Source organism: Rattus norvegicus, chromosome 11, assembly GCF_036323735.1.
Source record: "Rattus norvegicus strain BN/NHsdMcwi chromosome 11, GRCr8, whole genome shotgun sequence".
NCBI lineage: Eukaryota > Metazoa > Chordata > Mammalia > Rodentia > Muridae > Rattus > Rattus norvegicus.
In genome coordinates this window covers 30,054,580-30,073,244 of record NC_086029.1, presented here as the reverse complement: position 1 = coordinate 30,073,244, position 18,665 = coordinate 30,054,580, and positions in this window count along the sequence as shown.

Below are 18,665 nucleotides of genomic sequence, written 5' to 3'. Positions count from 1 at the left end.
GGAGGGCAGCAGTGGAGGGAGGGTTGGGAGGGGAACACCCATAAGGAAGGGGAGGGGGGAGGGGGATGTTTGCCCGGATACCGGGAAAGGGAATAACACTCGAAATGTATATAAGAAATACTCAAGTTAATAAAAAGAAAAAAAAAAAGAACATTGGAGAAAAAAAAAAAAAACAGAGACAGAAGGAACACCCATTCAGAGCCTGCCCCACCTGTGGCCCATGCATATACAGCCATCCAATTAGACAAGATGGATGAAGCAAAGAAGTGCAGACCGACAGGAGCCGGATGTAGATCGCTCCTGAGAGACACAGCCAGAATACAGCAAATACAGAGGCGAATGCCAGCAACAAACCACTGAACTGAGAATAGGACCCCCGTTGAAGGAATCAGAAAAAGAACTAGAAGAGCTTGAACGTGCTCGAGACCCCATATGTACAACAATGCCAAGCAACCAGAGCTTCTAGGGACTAAGCCACTACCTAAAGACTATACATGGACTGACCCTGGACTCTGACCTCATAGCTAGCAATGAATGTCCTAGTAAGAGCACCAGGTGAAGGGGAAGCCCTGGGTCCTGCTAAGACTGAACCCCCAGTGAACTAGATTGTTGGGAAGAGGGCAGCAATGGGGGGAGGGTTGGGAGGGGAACACTCATAAAAAAGGGGAGGGGGAGGGGGATGTTTGCCCGGAAACCAGGAAAGGGAATAACACTCGAAATATATATAAGAAATACTCAAGTTAATAATAATAATAAAAAAGATATCACATAAAACCAGATATACTCAAACTAAAAGAAGAAAAAGTGGGGAAGAGTCTTGAACACATGGGCACTGGGGAATATTTTCTGAACAAAGTACCAATGACTTATGCTCTAAGATCAAGAATTGACAAATGGGACCTCATAAAACTGCAAAGCTTTTGTAAGGCAAAGGACACTGTCATTAGCATAAAATGGCAACCAGCAGATTGGGGAAAGATCTTTACTAGAAGCTGGAAAGAACCCAGATGCCCTTCAACAGAGGAATGGATACAGAAAATGTGGTACATCAACACAGTGGAGTACTACTCAGGTATCAAAAACAATGGCTTCATGAAATTCATAGGCAAGTGGACAGAACTAGAAAACATAATTCTTACTGAGGTAACCCAATCACAAAAATCCACACATGGTATGCACTCAGTGATGAGTGGATATTAGCCCAAATGTTTGGATTACCCAAGACAAAATCCACAGACCACATGAAGCTCAAGAAGGACAACCAAAGTGTAGGTGCTTCAGTCCTTCTTATAAGGGGAAATAAAAATATTCATAGAAGAAGATATGGAGACAAAGTTTGGAGCCGATACTGAAGGAGTGGACTGCCCCACTTGGAGATATAGCCCATATATATACAGCCACCAAAACTAGACAATATTGATGAAGCCAAGAAGTGCATGATGATAGGAACTGATATAGCTGTCTTCTGAGAGGTTCAGCCAGAGCATGAAAAATACTGAGGTGAATGCTAGCAGCAAAACATTGAACTGAGAATGAGACCCCCATTGGAGGAAGTAGAGCAAGAATTGAAAGAGCTGAAGGGGTTTGCAACCCCATAAGAACAACAATACCAACCAACCAGAGCTTCCAGGACTAAGCCACTACCCAAAGACGGCCCATGGCTCCAGCTGCATATGTAGCAGAAGATGGCCTTGTTAGGCACCGATGGGAGGAGAAGCCCTTGTTCCTGCCAAGGCTGGACCCCCACAGTGTAGGAGTATGTCACGGTGGGGTGGTGGGAAGGGGGGTGTGTGGGGAGGGGAAAGAACCTCATAAAAGAAGGGGTCGGGGAGATGGGATAGGGAGCTTATGGATGGGAAACAGAGAAAGGGAATAACATTTGAAATGTAAATAAAAAATATCCAATAAAAAGATATCAATAAAATAGATTTTTTGATATGAATGTAGGTCGGTGATCAACTTATTTTTATATTGTTCAAGGTTTATATCAAAGGTCTACAACAAACTAGCAAAGCCCTAGGCAGCATACCCACATGGCTTTTTTCCAAGTATTGGGTTAAACATTCTGATAGCAAATGAGCCGATGTTGAACAGAACTTTGAATGAAGAACCTGTTTTGTAATCAATCTTTAAATTGGTTAAAACTGTCCCACTAATTGTTCTATTCAACATTTATCCCTCTCCTAGAATTATTCAGCAGGGTGGTGTGATGTCTCTCTCAGTCTGTTGCTCATTATGTCAACATGACTGATGGCAAGCACTCCGTGTTTGCTGTTTTCCCTGCAGTCTCTGGCAGCTTGCTATCTTGAACTGCATTTGCTAGCTTTAGAATGCACAAGTGCCAAGAAGTATGACTGGCATTGTTTCTCTGTATATAGAAGCAATTTAAAAATGAAACAGAGTAATGTGTGGAAATTATTAACAAGAATATTTCTTGGAGACTTTATGGGAGATAAGACTAAAGAGAAGCGATGGAGGGAGGGTGTAGCTGTAAAATTATATTTTAATTAAAACAAAGTGATTTAAGGGGAGAATAATGTATATATTGAAAATGGAGAACAATATAGCAACATGACCTATTGAAATGTAATGCACCATGAATAATTACATTGAAGTGAGTTATTTTTGGTTACGCTTAAGTAATTTTTTGGAATTTGTTTTTGCTTTTTCAAGACAAGGTCTGATTATGTGGCTCTGGATATCCTAGAACTCACTATGTAGGCCAGGCTAGCCTTGAACTCACCAAGATCTGCTGAACTCTGTCTCCCAAGTGTTTGGACTGAAGGACTGTATCACCATGCCTGGTCTGGAAATAATTTACTTTTACAAATTTTTCACCATCAGAAGGAGCAGATAAATTAAATTTATCACATTATGTTATGAGGTCAGCTTAGATCCAACATAACTCAATACCAGGTCAATGCAGATGGCAAAAATTTACTGTCATCCACCTGCTACCAATCGATCAGGCCCTCAAAACGAACCCAAGAGCTGATCTACAACCCTAGAGGGAAGTTGTACAACATATTTAATGGATGAAACCATAAAGCAAGTGGGATTGGGGTGGGCTGTAGCATTGTCCAATCATATTTTGACATAAGGGATTGAGTAAGGGAGTTTCTTCCAATTAGGATATAAGTCTATTCCTAGGCCTGGGAATATGAACTCAGTTTGACCCTAAGTTTGAGCAAGATGGAGACGTTAGTTGCCCTTGAGATAGCTTGGCTCAAACAACTGTATCTTTACATTTTTCCAGGAGATCGATGAATTCAGACAACTGTCATTTTACAACAGAAGCTGTTTAACTGTTGGAAAGTGTTTTAGCTCCATAGGGCGTTGGACCTTGGATTTAGTTTTCCCTCGTGATTAAATGAGGTCTGAAAATAAAACAACTGTACTTGGAATAGGTTTCTTTTACTTGTTCTCAACGGTCAGGCAATCAGAATTCTAGGCTATGCCTTATCTTCTATAATAATTAATTTAATCCTGCAACACATAAATATATGGAAAAGTAGTTAAGCAAGACTACAATGCTCTTCTTTTTAAAAGACTTACTTTTTTTTATTTGTGTGAGCCAACATATGTATTTGTGCACACATGTGTGCAGATGCTCTAGAGTCAAGAGGATGAGGTCAGAAACTTCAAGCTTGTGAGCCACCAGACATGGATGGGCACTGGGAACTTAACTGTGGACCTCTGGGTGAGCAGTGAGCACTCTTAGCTGCCGAGCTAAGTTCTTCAGCCCAACAATGATATTCTCACAGTGTTGTACAATTTGAAACCATGTTTGAGGTACACAGGAATGGAATTGGTGCTAGGTATTTGCTATACTAAGAACTGTCTTCTGCTTTCTTTATCTACTCAGGAGCAAGTCCAAATCCAAAAACTATACTATTTGTAACAGTTTAAACCTGGTAAGTGACTTAAGTAAGTGAGTTACTATTTGCATAGTTGTTATCATGTTATCATTTTGTCTTAGTAATTCAGATTGGGAACAACTTTAGAAATACGAACGTACAGATAGTCAAGAATTTAGAGAGTTCTGAGACTTAAGTGAATGCACCAATGCTAATTAAATAGAATTTTAAAAATAAAAAAAATACAAAATTGAAGTGGAGAACTTATTTTGTTGGCTTGCTAGTGCTATTGCACTGTATGTGTTTCCTTGATTATAACACCCATAGAATCTTATATGGGTTATTTGATGTTTTGTAACAGTTTTCTTCAAAATTGAAACATTCCATCCTGCAGGGAGTTTGCTTTAAACCAGAATATAAACAACTCAAAATAGCTTCAGGAAGTCCCCGAAACTGAGCAGATTCACTATGTCTCTCTCTCCCATAGAAAACAATAAAGGCATTTAGAAGTCATTCTCAGAAAAAACAAGCTACATGGAAGACTCTGAGACTAGACCATCTGCCTGGATTCAGAACCAGCTTGGAAGATGTTGAGACCAAGTGAGTCACTTAGATGGGACACTCTTAAACCCTTTCAGATCTCTTCAGGCTCTGCAGTATACTCCAGGTCCTCATCTTCTATGAGAAGCCAGTCATTCTTTGGTGATGCAGCTGTATTTGAGTCATTTCTGCTATTGTAAGGAACTCCACACCCATATTCATGTAAGCAACCCAATCAAAAACTCACTGGGTTACCCAATTGGTCTTTGGTGATGTCTGCACTTTAGTTTATTGTGGGATCTCTATGTGGGGTGAGTAGCTGTGTGTTGTGTTTTCACAGGGTAGTCTTTTAATACAACACGTGCTATAGGATTTCTTTTACAGCCTAGCACATCCCTTGGTGAATGCTGTAGCTCGACTGAAAATTCTGGCATAGTTGGTGATTCATTGTTTCTTTTATTATATTGGCTATCTAGTCCTTTATCAGTTATTTCTTACAACGTGGGGAAAATCCTTGTAAGGTTTTAGTGTAAGAACTACTAGTACTCTTTGATACGGTTTGGGATACCATCTGGCAGATGCTCATAGGCAAAGCACTCTGTTATCCCTTTCCTAATGGTTAGGAAGAACATCATTATTGAGCATATTATAATATAAATTTATTTATCCTGTATTGCCTCAACAATTTTCCCTTTTTAAAGCACATGTCTTGATTTCATAGCACCTTAAGCTTTATATTCTAATATTTTCTTGCTAAAATTCCCATGGTTGCCAGGAACTTTCCAGTGTTCATAGTAAGGATAACAAACACATACGAGGCACATGGTTTTATTTTTATGTTAAACCCTGTTTCTTATAAAGTTTTAATGTGGTCTCTGAATCCTTGTCAATGTAATTATCAAGGGCGGTATTTGAGATGCAACCAAAAGGGATGAAATTATAGTTTTTAAGTTGAGATCAATACAACTTACAGTATAATTAAACATGGTACTAATTATAGATCTTTTATAGATACATTTTTTCAGACTGTAGAAATTACCTTTCATCTCTAGTCTAATATGTGATTTTTTTAAACGAGGAAACAGAATTTCTAATTCATTGTGATGATTATGTGTTTTTCAAGATAATTTTAAATTTATTCTTTGCAAATTCCTTACATTTAAACAGAGCATTTTAATCATATTAATCTACCATTATCTCTTTCCAACTACTCTTAGTGTCATCAATACCTTTATTATTATTATTATTATTATTTTATAATAGTTAATTTATGGGTATGGGTGGTTTTCCTGCATATATGTCTGTGGACCATATGTGTGTAGTGCCCAAAAAGGCCATGAGGGGATGTCAGTTTCCCTGGAACTGGAGTTATAGTTTATTGAGTTACCATGTGGGTACTGAGATTAAATCCCATGTCCTCTAGAAGTGAACACCGTCCTCTTATGCACCAAGTCATCTTCCTAGCCCTTCAGATCTTTATTTTTAAGTCCGCTAAGATGGTGGATTATGTTCATTGATTTTTTGCAAAAAAATGCAACTTGATCATGATGTCCTATCATTATACTGTATCTTGGATTGGATGAATGATTTTGGTTTTGAATACTTCATATTTATGAAGGATACGGCCTTGATATCAGAGAAATCCTCCACTTATAAGGTGAATTCAATGGTATTTCATTCCATTTTGTTTTATGAAAAGAGTAATACCAAGTTGGTAAATTTTCTCCAGAAATGCTGAATTAGAATTCACCGGCAACATCTGGATCTAGATTTTTCTCTTGGAGATAGTTAACTAAAATTTCAATTTATTTAATATGCATGATTTTCCAGGTTATTTCTTCATTTGTCTGCTTTCATGTAAGTTATTGAATTTACAAGCATTAAGTTCTTAATGAAAGCCCTAGACTAAGTTTTAACATGTGTGGAATATACCGCAATGTCACATCTCTCATGCTTTATTTTGCCACACTAAAGACCAATTCACAAGCCCAATAAGCACACTGCTTGGAACAGTTTCCTTCATTGCTCTGCAGACTACTCTCCTTAATATTCTTTCTACATGTGGCTAGGCAATTATAGGCATTTCTTCATACAGTTTGTAAAATGTTGGCTCTGTTTTTTGTTTTGCAAAGGGAAATTCTTCCAAAACTATGTACACAAACTCTTACTCTATTTTCCGTGATCTCTGTTCATTTTCATCATGTATCAACTTCTTTACATACATGCTTTATTTTCTCACATCATCATATTTCAGTGGTCGTCTTCTTTTTTTTTTTTTTACTTTTTTTTTTTAATTAACTTGAGTATTTCTTATATACATTTCGAGTGTTATTCCCTTTCCCGGTATCCTGGCAAACATCCCCCTCCCCCCTCCCCTTCCTTATGGGTGTTCCCCTCCCAACCCTCCCCCCATGCCGCCCTCCCCCCACCAGTCTAGTTCACTGGGGGTTCAGTCTTAGCAGGACCCAGGGCTTCTCCTTCCACTGGTGCTCTTACTAGGATATTCATTGCTACCTATGAGGTCAGAGTCCAGGGTCAGTCCATGTATAGTCTTTAGGTAGTGGCTTAGTCACTGGAAGCTCTGGTTGCTTAGCATTGTTGTACATATGGGGTCTCGAGCCCCTTCAAGCTCTTCCAGTTCTTTCTCTGATTCGTTCAACGGGGGTCCTATTCTCAGTTCAGCGGTTTGCTGCTGGCATTCGCCTCTTTATTTGCTGTATTCTGGCTGTGTCTCTCAGGAGCGATCTACATCCGGCTCCTGTCGGTCTGCACTTCTTTGCTTCATCCATCTTGTCTAATTGGGTGGCTGTATATGTATGGGCCACATGTGGGGCAGGCTCTGAATGGGTGTTCCTTCAGTCTCTGTTTTAATCTTTGCCTCTCCCTTCCCTGCCAAGGGTATTCTTGTTCCCCTTTTAAAGAAGAAGTGAAGCATTCACATTTTGATCATCCGTCTTGAGTTTCATTTGTTCTAGGCATCTAGGGTAATTCAAGCATTTGGGCTAATAGCCACTTATCAATGAGTGCATACCATGTATGTCTTTCTGTGATTGGGTTAGCTCACTCAGGATGATATTTTCCAGTTCCAACCATTTGCCTACGAATTTCATAAACTCGTTGTTTTTGATAGCTGAGTAATATTCCATTGTGTAGATGTACCACATTTTCTGTATCCATTCCTCTGTTGAAGGGCATCTGGGTTCTTTCCAGCTTCTGGCTATTATAAATAAGGCTGCAATGAACATAGTGGAGCACGTGTCTTTTTTATATGTCGGGCATCTTTTGGGTATATGCCCAAGAGAGGTATAGCTGGATCCTCAGGCAGTTCAATGTCCAATTTTCTGAGGAACCTCCAGACTGATTTCCAGAATGGTTGTACCAGTTTGCAATCCCACCAACAATGGAGGAGTGTTCCTCTTTCTCCACATCCTCGCCAGCATCTGTTGTCCCCTGAGTTTTTGATCATAGCCATTCTCACTGGTGTGAGGTGAAATCTCAGGGTTGTTTTGATTTGCATTTCCCTTATGACTAAAGATGTTGAACATTTCTTTACGTGTTTCTCAGCCATTTGGCATTCCTCAGGTGTGAATTCTTTGTTTAGCTCTGAACCCCATTTTTTAATAGGGTTATTTGTTTCCCTGTGGTCTAACTTCTTGAGTTCTTTGTATATTTTGGATATAAGGCCTCTATCTGTTGTAGGATTGGTAAAGATCTTTTCCCAATCTGTTGGTTGCCGTTTTGTCCTAACCACAGTGTCCTTTGCCTTACAGAAGCTTTGCAGTTTTATGAGATCCCATTTGTCGATTCTTGATCTTAGAGCGTAAGCCATTGGTGTTTTGTTTAGGAACTTTTTTCCAGTGCCCATGTGTTCCAGATGCTTCCCTAGTTTTTCTTCTATTAGTTTGAGTGTGTCTGGTTTGATGTGGAGGTCCTTGATCCACTTGGACTTAAGCTTTGTACAGGGTGATAAGCATGGATCAATCTTCATTCTTCTACATGTTGACCTCCAGTTGAACCAGCACCATTTGCTGAAAATGCTATCTTTTTTCCATTTGATGGTTTTGGCTCCTTTGTCAAAAATCAAGTGACCATAGGTGTGTGGGTTCATTTCTGGGTCTTCAATTCTGTTCCATTGGTCTATCTGTCTGTCTCTGTACCAATACCATGCAGTTTTTATCACTATTGCTCTGTAATACTGCTTGAGTTCAGGGATAGTGATTCCCCCTGAAGTCCTTTTATTGTTGAGGATAGCTTTAGCTATCCTGGGTTTTTTGTTATTCCAGATGAATTTGCAAATTGTTCTGTCTAACTCTTTGAAGAATTGGATTGGTATTTTGATGGGGATTGCATTGAATCTGTAGATTGCTTTTGGTAAAATGGCCATTTTTACTATATTAATCCTGCCAATCCATGAGCATGGGAGATCTTTCCATCTTCTGAGGTCTTCTTCAATTTCTTTCTTCAGTGTCTTGAAGTTCTTATTGTACAGATCTTTTACTTGCTTGGTTAAATCACACCGAGGTACTTTATATTATTTTGGTCTATTATGAAGGGTGTTGTTTCCCTAATTTCTTTCTCGGCTTGTTTCTCTTTTGTATAGAGGAAGGCAACTGATTTATTTGAGTTAATTTTATACCCAGCCACTTTGCTGAAGTTGTCTATCAGCTTTACGAGTTCTCTGGTGGAACGTTTGGGATCACTTAAATATACTATCATATCATCTGCAAATAGTGATATTTTGACTTCTTCTTTTCCGATCCGTATCCCCTTGACCTCCTTTTGTTGTCTGATTGCTCTGGCTAGAACTTCAAGAACTATATTGAATAAGTAGGGAGAGAGTGGGCAGCCTTGTCTAGTCCCTGATTTTAGTGGGATTGTTTCAAGTTTCTCTCCATTTAGTTTAATGTTAGCAACTGGTTTGCTGTATATGGCTTTTACTATGTTCAGGTATGGGCCTTGAATTCCTATTCTTTCCAGGACTTTTATCATGAGGGGGTGTTGAATTTTGTCAAATGCTTTCTCAGCGTCTAATGAAATGATCATGTGGTTTTGTTCTTTCAGTTTGTTCATATAATGGATCACGTTGATGGTTTTCCATATATTAAACCATCCCTGCATGCCCGGGATGAAGCCTACTTGGTCATGGTGGATGATTGTTTTGATGTGCTCTTGGATTCGGTGTGCCAGAATTTTGTTGAGTATTTTTGCGTCGATATTCATAAGGGAAATTGGTCTGAAGTTCTCTTTCTTTGTTGTGTCTTTGTGTGGTTTAGGTATAAGAGTAATTGTGGCTTCGTAGAAGGTATTCGGTAGTGCTCCATCTGTTTCAATTTTGTGGAATAATTTGGATAATATTGGTATGAGGTCTTCTATGAAGGTTTGATAGAATTCTGCACTAAACCCGTCTGGACCTGGGCTCGTTTTGGTTGGGAGACCTTTAATGACTGCTTCTATTTCCTTAGGAGTTATGGGGTTGTTTAACTGGTTTATCTGTTCCTGATTTAACTTTGGTACCTGGTATCTGTCTAGGAAATTGTCCATTTCCTGAAGATTTTCAAGTTTTGTTGAATATAGGTTTTTATAGTAAGATCTGATGATTTTTTGAATTTCCTCTGAATCTGTTGTTATATCTCCCTTTTCATTTCTGATTTTCTTAATTTGGACACACACTCTGTGTCCTCTCGTTAGTCTGGCTAAGGGTTTATCTATCTTGTTGATTTTCTCAAAGAACCAACTTTTGGTTGTGTTGATTCTTTCTATGGTCCTTTTTGTTTCTACTTGGTTGATTTCAGCTCTGAGTTTGATTATTTCCTGCCTTCTACTCCTCCTGGGTGTATTTGCTTCTTTTTGTTCTAGAGCTTTTAGGTGTGCTGTCAAGCTGCTGACATATGCTCTTTCCTGTTTCTTTCTGCAGGCACTCAGCGCTATGAGTTTTCCTCTTAGCACAGCTTTCATTGTGTCCCATAAGTTTGGGTATGTTGTACCTTCATTTTCATTAAATTCTAAAAAGTTTTTACTTTCTTTCTTTATTTCTTCCTTGACCAGGTTATCATTGAGTAGAGCATTGTTCAGTTTCCAAGTATATGTGGGCATTTTTCCTTGATTGTTATTGAAGACCAGTTTTAGGCCGTGGTGGTCCGATAGCACGCATGGAATTATTTCTATCTTTCTGTACCTGTTGAGGCCGGTTTTTTGACCAATTATATGGTCAATTTTGGAGAAAGTACCATGAGGAGCTGAGAAGAAGGTATATCCTTTTGCTTTAGGATAGAATGTTCTATAAATATCCGTTAAGTCCATTTGGCTCATGACTTCTCTTAGTCTGTCTACATCACTGTTTAATTTCTGTTTCCATGATCTGTCCATTGATGAGAGTGGGGTGTTGAAATCTCCCACTATTATTGTGTGAGGTGCAATGTGTGTTTTGAGCTTTAGTAAGGTTTCTTTTACATATGTAGGTGCCCTTGTATTTGGGGCATAGATATTTAGGATTGAGAGTTCATCTTGGTGGATTTTTCCTTTGATGAATATGAAGTGTCCTTCCTTATCTTTTTTGATGACTTTTAGTTGAAAGTTGATTTTATTTGATATTAGAATGGCTACTCCAGCTTGCTTCTTCTGACCATTTGCTTGGAAAATTGTTTTCCAGCCTTTCACTCTGAGGTAATGTCTGTGTTTGTCTCTGAGGTGTGTTTCCTGTAGGCAGCAGAATGCAGGGACTTCGTTGCGTATCCAGTTTGTTAATCTATGTCTTTTTATTGGGGAGTTAAGGCCATTGATGTTGAGAGATATTAAGGAATAGTGATTATTGCTTCCTGTTATATTCATATTTGCATGTGAGGTTATGTTTGTGTGCTTTCATTCTCTTTGTTTTGTTGCCAAGACGATTAGTTTCTTGCTTCTTCTAGGGTATAGCTTGCCTCCTTATGTTGGGCTTTACCATTTATTATCCTTTGTAGTGCTGGATTTGTAGAAAGATATTGTGTAAATTTGGTTTTGTCATGGAATATCTTGGTTTCTCCATCTATGTTAATTGAGAGTTTTGCAGGATACAGTAACCTGGGCTGGCATTTGTTTTCTCTTAGGGTCTGTATGACATCAGTCCAGGATCTTCTTGCCTTCATAGTTTCTGGCGAGAAGTCTGGTGTGATTCTGATAGGTCTGCCTTTATATGTTACTTGACCTTTTTCCCTTACTGCTTTTAATATTCTTTCTTTATTTTGTGCGTTTGGTGTTTTGACTATTATGTGACGGGAGGTGTTTCTTTTCTGGTCCAATCTATTTGGAGTTCTGTAGGCTTCTTGTATGCCTATGGGTATCTCTTTTTTTAGGTTAGGGAAGTTTTCTTCTATGATCTGGTTGAAGATATTTACTGGTCCTTTGAGCTGGGAGTCTTCACTCTCTTCTATACCTATTATCCTTAGGTTTGATCTTCTCATTGAGTCCTGGATTTCCTGTATGTTTTGGACCAGTAGCTTTTTCTGCTTTACAATATCTTTGACAGTTGAGTCAATGATTTCTATGGAATCTTCTGCTCCTGAGATTCTCTCTTCCATCTCTTGTATTCTGTTGGTGATGCTTGTATCTACGGCTCCTTGTCTCTTCCTTTGGTTTTCTATATCCAGGGTTGTTTCCATGTGTTCTTTCTTGATTGCTTCTATTTCCATTTTTAATTCCTTCAACTGTTTGATTGTGTTTTCCTGGAATTCTTTCAGGGATTTTTGTGTCTCCTCTCTATGGGTTTCTACTTGTTTATTTATGTTTTCCTAGAATTCTTTCAGGGATTTTTGCGATTCCTTTCTGTAGGCTTCTACTTGTTTATTAATGTTTTCCTGTGTTTCTCTAAGGGAGTTCTTCACGTCTTTCTTGAAGTCCTCCAGCATCATGATCAAATATGATTTTGAAACTAGATCTTGCTTTTCTGGTGTGTTTGGATATTCCATGTTTGTTTTGGTGGGAGAATTGGGCTCCGATGATGCCATGTAGTCTTGGTTTCTGTTGCTTGGGTTCCTGTGCTTGCCTCTCGCCATCAGATTATCTCTAGTGTTACTTTGATCTGCTATTTCTGACAGTGGCTAGACTGTCCTATAAGCCTTTGTGTCAGGAGTGCTGTAGACCTGTTTGCCTGTTTTCTCTCAGCCAGTTATGGGGACAGAGTGTTCTGCTTTCGGGCGTGTAGTTTTTCCTATCTACAGGTCTTCAGCTGTTCCTGTGTGCCTGTGTCTTGAGTTCACCAGGCAGGTCACTTGCAGCAGAAAAGTTGGTCTTACCTGTGGTCCTGAGGATCAAGTTTGCTCATGGGGTGCTGCCTACGAGCTCTCCGTGGTGGCAGCAACCAGGAAGATCTGCGCCGCCCTTTCCGGGAGCTTCCGTGCACCAGTATTCCAGATGGCGTTTGGTGTTTTCCTGTGGGGTCCGAGATGTGTGTGCAAAGAGCAGTCTCTTCTGGTTTCCCAGGCTTGTCTGCCTCTCTGAAGGTTCAGCTCTCCCTCCCATGGGATTTGGGTGCAGAGAACTGTTTATCCGGTCTGTTTCCCTCAGGTTCCGGCGGTGTCTCAGGCAGGGGTCCTGCCGCTCCTGGGCCCTCCCCCACGGGATCCCAGAGGCCTTATACAGTTTCCTCTTGGGCTAGGGATGTGAGCAGGGGTGGGCAGTGTTGGTGGTCTCTTCCGCTCTGCAGCCTCAGGAGTGCCCACCTGACCAGGCGGTGAGGTCTCTTTCCCACGGGTTCTGGGAGCAGAGAGCTGCTGCGGGCCGGGATCCGCGGGCGTGGGACCTCAGGCAAACACAGGGCGTGCCCGGTCCTAGATGAACTCTGCCTCTGTGTGTCCCAATCTCACCAGGCAGCTCTCTTGCAGCAAACAAGTTGGTCTTACCTGTGGTTCCGAGGCTCAAGTTTGCTTGCGGGGTGCTGCCCAAGGGCTCTCTCGGTCGTCTTCTTATGTACTGCAAAATGATACTGTTTTAATAATGTCATCAAGTGTCAAATTGATCTTTATTATTTGCATTATTTATGTCTATATCAACTTGAAGTTGCCTAATCTCATCTATTGTTTGCATTTATCTTTTATAAAGATCTGGAGAGCACTTCCTTTAATTTAAATATAGACTTAGAATTCCACTTAAATTGTACTGATATTCTGAATGGAACTTTATTAAATTTTTTAATAAACATTCATGTTTCTTATGAGTTACACTATATTTAATATCCTACTTATTATTATATTTTATAAAGATCTTACGTATCCTTTTAAGATTCCTTACTGAATTTCTTATTATATAAAAATTTTGTTATTATTTGACTTAATTTTCTACATTTATTCAAAGCACAGTATGCCATTTTTAATATAATAATAGCTTTCTAAATATTTTGAAAATTTTATGCAATGTGCTTTGATCATATTCATCCTTAATTTCACTAGCTCTTCTATATAGCTATCACCTTTCTAATGACATACTAAGTTTAATTTTTGCTGCCTGTATACCCATGTGTGTGAGGCCATCCACTGGAGTGTGGTTGACTGCCTAAAGGACGTTCAAAGACAAGTGATTTTCCCTCTTCCAGAAATCATCAGATATTCACAGCTCCTCAATTATGGGTGAGAGTTTATGAGTCCTTCCTCTCTTCATGTTAAAATCCTGATCTTGTTCAGGTCTTGCATAGGAAAACACAGTTGGTGTACATGTGACGTGGTCCTATCATGCTCAGAAGACTTTTCAATTCTGTCTCCCATGATCTCTGGGGCTTATAATCTTTCCGTCTCTTCTGTAGTGGTCTCTCAGTATTGGGAAGAAGAAATGGTTTAGAAGTATCATTTGTAGCTGAGCACTTCATTGACACTTATTTTCTGTACTTTGACAAGTTGTGAAATTATATGTTAATCACTGTTCACTGCACATGCAAAACCTTCCCCTTGATGAGGTCTGAGATCTCCAGTAAATGGGTATAGAGTTAAAAATTGATAAGCCTGTTTGACCCTATGTCTATTTTGCAGAAGAATAGTAGTGAGTTTACCTCTGTGGCCTATGAGCTCTACAACCATTGGTTCTTGGACAGATTTACAGTATTAGGTGTGTATTTTCTTCTGTAGCACAGGCTTGTAAAAGCAGCTTGTTAACGCTTATAACATCCTGATTTTTTTACTGTAATTGACAGCTTGAGAATTTTGACATTATTTTGCCTCTCAGCAGCCTATACAATACCTTTCAGTATTGAGATAGACAGGAAGCATGGGTGAAGATTTCTGTTTAGTATGAACTTAATTTCTCCATTTTAAATACCCCAAATGGTGGTGTTTTCAACAATGTGGTCCCACTGCTAAGTTCTGTTGGAAAACAGAGAACAACGGCAATAGCCTGCATTGTTTCGGGAGTCTGCAGGGCATCCTCACTCAACAACTTGAAAGGAGATATCACAACCCTGTCATTGGGCTTTTTATGCGTTAAACTGTGGCTTTGGGGAAACATTATTCCCTGTGTATAGTAGCTCCAGTTAAACTCATTTACATGAATATATGCACGGAGCCATATTGGATTTGGGCCTAGCTGCTTTTTGACTGCATGGTTCAAAGTGACTCTGGGCTGTTTGGCCACAGAGACTCACCCCTAAGATGACTGCCATAAATATTAAGATTGTTGAATGAAAGCCTCTCCCATGAATTTACGGCACAGGAAGATAACATTCAAGGGATGCCTCAGTTCGAGCAGATACCAGTTATCTCCTCAGTCAACACCCAGTGTCTCAACCACCTGACCTCATCGCCTGACTTCTTTGCCTCCAGCTATCACTGCCTATACCCTCATCTCCCCCTCCTTCATGTTTCACAAAGGTCACTCCTCCTACCTGAAAGCCTTAAAAGCTGTAACGTTCATCCCAATAAACGAGACCTTGACAACAGAATCTTGCTTGGTCCCCTTCTTCTCTCGCCCCCCATTTAGGCCCAAGGGTAGCGCCCCTTCGGGACCCTGAATAACTGGGTTCCCACTGGCGGGGACAAGTGGTGCCCGAACACAGGGACCCCGGACGGAGACAGGAGATCCGCGGAGAGATTGAGGACTCTCAGGCTGCATCGCTCGTGCATCACTGGAGAGGGAGGTAAGACCGGTCGAATAAGTGTCGTCCCATCGCCATGGGGAAGGTACGGTCTAAGGAGGCTTGATTCATAGGAGAGATCAAGCATTCATTCAGGGAGAGAGGAAAGAGTTAAGAAAAAGGATTTAATCAATTTCTTTTGTTTTATTGATGAAGAGTGTCCATGGTTAATTTTAAGTGAATTTTTTTTTGTCTTTGTGTGAGAAACTTGTCCTTGGTTTATTATTGAAGGAGCAGAAATTAATTCCTATAGTTGGAATAAGGTTGGAAAGTGTTTAAATGTCTTATTGTAAGAAAAAGGATCCTAGGTGGTTCCGATTCAGGAGGTAGTGTCTGTGTCTTTGTGTCTTTGTGTTTTGTGCCGGCTAAACTCTGGGTCTATATTTGCTCGGGAGTTCTGGAGTTCTGGAGTTCTGGTTTTGCAGCTGCTCCCATCTCAGGCTGAGAGGGAGGATCGTGTCTCAGGAGAGACGCAAATGTGAGCGGTAGATGTGCCAGGGACTCACCGATTGCGCTGCCCTGGGAGACATCCCAGGAGGTAAGAAAGGACCTCAGGGACGCCTGGGAGATTCCTGTCTGGGTGCCGGTGAGGATTCGGCGATTCTCATGGATTAGAGAAAAGACCCGCCTTTCCGGCTGTCTGTATTTCCAGAGTGGTCCTTGTCTGTGTGTCTTAGGTCTTTGTTTTGTGTTACTTGTGACTTTGACAATGGGAAGATTCTGGTTGGGAAGGAGGAGTGATGTGGAATCTGCTCCTGTTCATCTGTCTTTGCTGAGCTCATGGAAGCTCCCATCTGAATCAGCTCAGTTTTGTGGCAATCTTGTGGTGGCCGCTTGTTTTTGTTTTGTGCGCACTTTTGTTTTTTTGTCTGTTAATCTTTTGGTTGTCTTTCTATGTGACTAAATGCTTTTGCCCTCTTCAGCAGACCTCTATTTTCTGGACTCTCTTCTTGTTTTCTCACCATCCCACTTGGGATGCTTGTTAGTGGCTGTTACAGGAAATCTATAATGCTCACTTGAGTGTGCTTGAGAAACAAGAATTTCAGGTTTGCCCTGGGTTCCTTTGGGATAGGTGTGGGGATAGGCTTGATTTCTATTGCAAATGATATAACATTGCATATGTTAGTACTCCTAACACTTCTTGGGACTGTGCCTCTGGGATCACAACCTGTATAAGTTTAGAAGTTCTAAAAGGCAGTCATGACCTTTGTGTGTAGGTTCAGATAGTGTCCAGATTGGAATCCTGATGCTAAAGACTTAGTAAGACACAAAAGAGAGTTGAGAATTACTTAGGGCTATCTTAAGGCGGAGTCCAGCTAGGTGCTACAAGGGCATCTGCTGTTGCCCTGCAACACAAGGCTTATGGAGATAAAGCTTCAGTTGTGTTAATATAGAATTGTAGGCTAGAGTCTTGAAAGTATTAAAAAAAAAGAAAGAAACCTGGTAAAACATATCTTATTCCAAACAACAATTAAATTGGTTATTACAAAATACTGATATTTGGCCTATCACATATACAAATTTTTCAGGCAAAGTTGGTAATTTTACTCTTTGCATGCTTTTGTATTTCCTATAAATTTGTGCATGCAACCCATAGGAAATGAGCTTACTGTATTATAGGTGGTTTATCTAATGAAAAGGCTACATGTATGATTGGATCACTTGTTTATTCTCTTGAGTTTCCCCTGCTTCAGCACAGATTATTAAATTACGTGCTGTAGCCACTGTTTTTAAAATTAAAAAAAAATCATCAAGCTTTCAATTCATATACTGATAGCCAATGTGTGGCTTATGGTTTACAACTGATTAAAAAGTTTTCTTTTTTTAGATACTACTAGCCCTCAAATTTTACAATTAATTAATGCTTTATTAAAGGCAGGTTTTCTACATAAAATCAGTGAGTGATGATTTCAGTGTGAATGTCTGACAACTCACTGTCCTTTGAGTGCTCTGACTCAGACAACTAAACAAAACCATAGACCCAGCTCTTTGAAAATGATAATGGAGTTGATAACACTCCCTCACAAATAGAGGAAGACTCCATTTGTTTACTTTCAACTCCCATCCTCACCTTGCCAGCTCAGGGATTTCTAGTACAACTGAATCTGGATGCTTATGTTTAGGTAAATAAAGCTGGTGAGGGGCTGGAGTGATGGTTTAGTGGTTAAGAGCACTAAGTACTGTTCCTTTATAGGCCATTTAAGAACTCAAACTGGATTGCCTGGACCCCTTAGCAAGGGAGGACAATGATACCAGGCAGATTATAGGCCTTACATAGGAACAATTAGTCAAAAAATCTCATTCTTTATATCACCAAAACAATAATTTGGCATACAAGTCAATTTATAAATACAAGTGCTCAGTGTCCTCAATTTAATCCTCGAGGACTTACCTTAATAAATAATATCTTTACTATATCTTAATAAATAATAAGGGGGAGTTATCCCTGTATGCTAAATAATGCTCCTTTTATTTCAATTTTAAAATTTTGGATGCCAAAGTTTATGGCACCCTACAACTAGGCATACTTCTGCCTAGGTGAAATAGAAAGATCCACATATTGGCATGATCCTGTCCAGGTATTTTATATGGGGAAGAGGGAATGTTTATGTTTTTTCTACAGGATGCTGCAGGAGTGTGCCAGCTGCCTGAGTGTCTGGTGAGACATGCTGATCCTGGGAGCATGAAGATTCAGCTCTCGTGGTTCGGGTCCCTGGAGTCATTCCTCTGCCCTGAGAGGAAGCCGGAGGATTCCCCCTCATCTTTTGTCATCACAGAAATTCTGGCGTTGCTGCAGTCATTGTGTCCCGTCCCACTGCGGCCTGTGCTCCGACCCTCTGTGCACTGCTGCTTGCTGGAAGCTGCTGTGGACTGGGGAACTCTGCCCTGGTTTTGCAGATCTCAGACATGGTTCCCTTGCCTGCTGGTTGTTCCAGAGAAGGATGGCCGATCCTGAACTGTCCTGGGAAAGACCTTGGCACTTTCGCTGCTATTGTAGCAGCCATTACTGCTGCAGCCATTGTGTCTGCAGTGTCTGGAGTTACCCTCCCCCAAATCTATTGTTAGGCAAGCACAGTGGGTGAACTTTCTGGAGTAGTTGCTAACAATTGGGAATTCTAAATTTTATTACAGGAGAGGCTTGACTAGGCCCTTGGTGGTATGGCCATAGCAGCTGA